This window comes from Penaeus japonicus, unplaced genomic scaffold, assembly GCF_977035675.1.
Source record: "Penaeus japonicus unplaced genomic scaffold, GWHDUDI00000001_assembly GWHDUDI00000016, whole genome shotgun sequence".
In the NCBI taxonomy this organism is placed as follows: Eukaryota; Metazoa; Arthropoda; class Malacostraca; order Decapoda; family Penaeidae; genus Penaeus; species Penaeus japonicus.
In genome coordinates, this window is record NW_028234418.1 from 12866170 (window position 1) to 12871748 (window position 5579).

Genomic DNA, 5579 nt, shown 5'->3' on the forward strand with positions numbered 1-5579 from the left:
CGTTGTATATGACATTACAGTCACGTCTAACAGCATAATAGACACTTCAGACAAGATTAGTTTACCATTAATTTCAAATTATAGCGCTCATGATACAAGCAATAAGTTTACGAAATAAAAGCTGCAAGTGCTTGCATAGACACTGAACCACAACGTTTATGGTTTAAAGAGAACACGGAGGCAGTAATAAGACTTGTTGATATACACTTGGTGTTGCAAGTGCGCTGCGTAAGGTGCAAGGAAGATTATATGACCTTATTTGTTGTGCTATCATTTTCTTTTTCTTTTTTCTTTCTTTTCTTGGGCAATCTGTCATCATTATTATTATTCTATTATCATCATTGTTCTCATTGATGTCTTTTCTGTTGCTGTTATTTTTGTTATACTGCTCATTATTATTATTAATACTATTATTGTTACTATCATTATTATTATTGTTATTATTATTATCATCTTTATCATTATTATTATTATCTTTATTATCATTATTAGCATCGTTATTGGTAGTATGATTTTTATTATCGACATTATTGTTATTATCATTATTCTTGTTTCAATTATTATTATTATCATTCATATCATCCTCATTACCAATATATTTTTGCTATTCTCTGCGTTACCTTATGCTAAACGGATAAGAATCGATGAACAGGTCAACAAACACAGACTGTAATGAAGTGACGTTTCCCAACTGCAGTGCATATGTGTCAGTCACTGTGACGAGAAGCACAGAGGTGTTGAAGTGAAGCATAACGCTTTTGGCTGTTGGTGTGACTGAACCTTTGGCTGATGACTGCTGTTATTCATGCTTTCTGTTGCAAGCATGAACGCGTTACAGATGCATATGTATGTATGTGTTTATGAGTGTGTGTCACTGCGTGCGTGAGAATTTTATATCATTTGGTGTCGTTGTTTGTGTGTCTCCGTGGACATCGTCTTTCTTTGTTTATGATTTCCTTGTTAGTCTTTTGTTTGTAGTGATTATGGGTTTCGTTCGTGTGCATCGTCTTTGTTTGTGTGTGTTGTAATTGTTAGTATTTTGTTTGTAATGATGATGCGTTTAGTTGAGTTGCTGACCCCATTCTGCTATGGCCGTTTTTACTGCAACTTGAACATCAACACCATCGACGCGACTTGCAACCGTCCCTCATGCACCTGTCCTTAGGATCGCATGGAAGGTCCGTATCAAATTACCTCTAGAGAAGATGACAACCGAAGAAGTTGTCTTTGTCCCTTCCGAGGGTGCCAGAGGCCTTTCTTGAGCCAATCAAAGAGAAGACGTTCAGAATGAGACATTTAAATCTCTGTAACATTCTTCATGTAACCGACTGTTGGTCTAGACCTTTAAATTCACTGGTCGGAGTGACGTCATCGCTAGCCCAGGATGGGGGTACCGATTGTGGATTACCTTAATGATTATTAAGGTAATACCGGCAAGGGTAATGATGATTCTTCATTTACCTTCGGGAGATTAGACCCCATAAATCAGCAGTTCGGTGTCCTACACGCTGTCGATGGTAGCCGGCCAATGGTCGAGGATAAGTGTAATGGTTATTGCCGTGAGGACAAAGCTCTCGCGCACCTTGGAGATCCTCGCTGTTTGTCTTGGGACAGTGTTGCCAGATGCTCCATCTTGGAGGGGAAAGAAGGGGGTTCGGGAAGCACAGCCTCCCTTCCTATCACCATCGCGTCCGGCGTGCTATTGGGCCACGTTATGCGTATGACACAAAGAACACTGTCATTGCTCCCGGTCAATTACACAGGAATTCCAAACTAGTAGCATAAAGTTGGCAACTTCCGTCCGGATAGCGAAAAGCTACCATTTCTTATCACGAACTCATACCTTTGCGACGAGGAAAGGCAAAATATCGAGAGTCATTCGCAGTCACCATAAAAGTCGCAAAGATTCTGCCACATGCACCATCACCATCATAGCTGGCGTCTCTGTAATGACGATACGGGTGTGTGAAAAGAGAGACGAAGTTCCCGCGAGAGCGTCTGGTGAGAAGTGGCATCTGTCGGACAGGTAACGCCGTGCTAAGGTGAGGAACGGCAGAAAGCAGGGTAGTGTGCTGAGACTTACACTGTTCCCTTACACCTGGTGCGACCCACGCGTCCAAACGCCAGTCGTCTTGCACTAAACCTCCACAGGTAGGTTCTCAAACTCGGAGACATGTGTGGGGAGCAAATCCTCGTACTGTGCGTGTGCGTGTGAGTGTGTTTCGCAACCGTGTGTGTGTTTTTTTGTGGTTTTTTTTTTAGGAAAAGAAATGTTCTCTCGATTTTCGTAAGGGTCCCGCGCGTCGTCTACCTTCTGCCCCGTCACCAGAGGGCGCGGTAGGAAGCGTAAGGCTGTATTTGCGTAAGAGCCATTGTCTCCTTCTTCACCTCCTCCAGGAATGCCTCTTGTAGAAAACGTCGGCAGGAGATTTCAATGCTACCTCGAGTGGCGAAAGAAAAGCCAAAGTGTGCACAAGACGAATTCATGCGCGGGAAGGCGGATATCTCTCCAACCGAATGTGACATCCGTGTGGCTTTTTACTATCCGCATTACAACGGATCTGTTCTCGCCATTCAGGATCAGAAGGTGCGGACGGTGGGCGTGGGTGCGTGGCCAACCCGGACAACGCAACCTGCTACACACCGGATGGGAGGCGCCGATACTTCGCCAAGGCTGCAGATCGCGTGCGCTTGTCCGTTGAAGCTAAAGTCTGTGGCCGCGATTATTGCGCCGTAAACTGTGTCTGTGTCGTTTTGTGTGCCCGAATTTTGTGCTTGCGCCCGTGGAAGTCCGTCCTTCGTTTCGCCGCGTTTGTGCTTCCTTGGGCGAGAGGGGGGGGGGGGCGATAGGAAAAATGTGGAGGGTGATCCCCGCTTCCGACAGCTGCTGGGAGTTAGGTGGTGTTAGGTGATGTTGCGGCTGTTTGCTGGTGGTTATCCCTCAAGCCGTGAAAGGAAAGTGAATTGGTAATCTTTGCTGCCTCTCTCTCTCTCTCTCTCTCTCTCTCCCTCTCCCTCTCCCTCTCCCTCTCCCTCTCCCTCTCCCTCTCCCTCTCCCTCTCCCTCTCCCTCTCCCTCTCCCTCTCCCTCTCCCTCTCCCTCTCCCTCTCCCTCTCTCTCTCTCTTTCCTGTGTGTGTGTGTGTGTGTTACACACGAATCAATACAAATCAAGATATCTTCTGAAATTTTATTCACGTTCCACCGACTATTGTGGGCGATGACTGAGCTTGACCTTGTAACATGCCCCAAGTCGACCTCTGACCTCAGTGTTGGTTCGTTCAACACTCGGGGAGGAGCAGGAAGCGCCAGGGTGCACGCGCTACGTCGCTCGAATTCTGGCGCAGTTTTTTGTAGCGTGTTTATGCCTTTTTTTGTCATGCCAAGTGTCCTTCGACCGGGTGTTGTGTTTGGGATTGTGGAGATGGGGAGGTGGGGATGGGGGGTATGGTAGGGTTGGCTTTATTCCCCTAACCTCTCTTAGCACACATGTACAGGTGCGGGTGAACACACACACACACAAACACAAACACAAAACACAAACACACACACACACACACACACACACACACACACACACACACACACACACACACACACACACACACACACACACACACACACACACACACACACACACACACACACACACACACACGCGTACACACACACGATTGGAATGTCAGAAGGTGGGGTGTGAGGAGCACTGGCGTTGGTCGTGCCTTTCGTTCGCTGTTGTTGTGTTATTTGTTTACTTCCTGCTATTTCGCCGCTCGCACTCAGTCTGACAGGTGGTGTTTGTGAGAGAGTGTGTTCTCCTAAGGGTGTGTTTTGCTCGCTGACGATGGAACGGGAGGAGGAGGAGGCGAAAGGGAGGAGGAAAGGGGGAAGGAGCGAAGAAAGAGGTGGAGAAACAAAAGAAGGACGACGAGGAGGTGTGTCGGGAGTGAGGGAGTGAGAGGGGGGGGGGGCAAGGAATGCACTTAGACCCAACGACCTTCTTTAGGCCTCCCCCCACCAACCCCCCCCCCCTTCCATCTTCCTCCTACCTCCTACTTACTGTCCTCTGCTGTCAGGACCTTGGAGACACGCCCTTCGATTCCGTGTGTGTATGTATGTGTGTGTGTGTGTGTGTGTGTGTGTGTGTGTGTGTGTGTGTGTGTGTGTGTGTGTGTGTGTGTGTGTGTGTGTGTGTGTGTGTGTGTGTGTGTGTGTGTGTGTGTGTGTGTGTAAATGTGTAAGTGTGTGTGGATGCGTGTGCGTGAGCATGCGCGCGAACAGGTATATTTATACGTATGATTGTGCATGCACGTGCTTGTCTCTGCTGAGGGGGAGGAGATGGAGTTAGCGCAGTTGGGGATAATTATGAACGCTATTGAGCTGCTTTGAGACAAGCATGAGAGGAATATCATAGAACAGTATTCACATGTTATGTTGTGATGACACGTAGAATGGTGTATAGTGTATCAGGGATGATGAAATACCAAAGTAATAAAAAGGCAACAGATTCGTAGAGGAAAAGTGAGTAAATATTCTAGTTTGGTCAAGTCATGGTTTCATATTTTTTCCCTGGACTTTATATTGCTGTTACGATTTAGATAACTTCTTTAGCCTCTCTCTCTCTCTCTCTCTCTCTCTCTCTCTCTCTCTCTCTCTCTCTCTCTCTCTCTCTCTCTCTCTCTCTCTCTCTCTCTCTCCTCTCTCCCTCCCTCCCTCCCTCCCTCCCTCCCTCCTCTCCCTCCCTCCTCCCTCCCTTCCTCCCTCCCTCCCCCTCCTCCTCTCCCCCCCCTCCCTCCCTCCTTCCTCCTTCCCTCCCTCCTTCCCTCTCCTCCTTCCCTCCTTCCTCCTCTCCCTCCCTTCCTCCCCTCCTCTCTCTCCCTCTCTCTCTCTCTCTCTCTCTCTCTCTCTCTCTCTCTCTCCCTCTCCTCCTCCCTCCCTCCCCTTCCCTCCTCTCCTCCCTCCCTCCCCCCCTCCCCCCCCTCCCCCCCTCCCTCCCCTCCCTCCCTCCCTCTCTCCCTCTCCCTCTCCCTCTCCCTCTCCATCTCCCTCTCTATCTATCTATCTATCTATCATCTATCTCTATCTATCTGTCTATCTATCTATCTATCTATCTATTTATCTATCTGCAAAGAAAAGGAAATGATCCTGGTTTCATGAAGTGTGTCTGCCTGTCTGTTTGTTTGTCTGTGTATGCTATAAATAACCTATTTTCTCACCTTCCATTTTGTTATGCTCTGACTAACACAACTGCGAAGCTCTGCGCATGCAACTACTGTTACAGTACTTTGTGCAACCGTGTCGCGATCCGAGCAACTTTTTATGGATGTGCTCCGTATATATCAGGTCCGTAAAAGGTGTTCTTACTCCGAGGTCTGAGAACGAGACGATGCAAGGGAAGCTAAAGGCAAAGGCGATCTGAGCAATTGCATGCGAAGGACAAATGGGGAAGGAAAAGGGGGACACTGCAAAGAAAAAGCGGTAAAGTTGCAAGCAAAGCGAAGGAAAAATTTGAAAAGAAAAGGAAGATCGAGAATAAAGTGAGGTGAAAAAGGAGCATCAATTAATATGATCAGCAAAAGTG

At 47.4% G+C, this 5579-nt stretch overlaps 1 protein-coding gene across 1 annotated transcript in view; it reads left to right on the forward strand.

Moving 5' to 3' along the window:
* Positions 1-1992: 1992 nt before the first annotated feature.
* The window catches only part of vari (MAGUK p55 subfamily member vari), a 39828-nt gene continuing 36241 nt past the window's right edge, over positions 1993-5579 (forward strand). The window contains exon 1 of the mRNA XM_086545124.1: positions 1993-2151. The gene's annotated coding sequence lies outside the window, so the exon portion shown is untranslated. The remainder of the gene's footprint in view (positions 2152-5579) is intronic.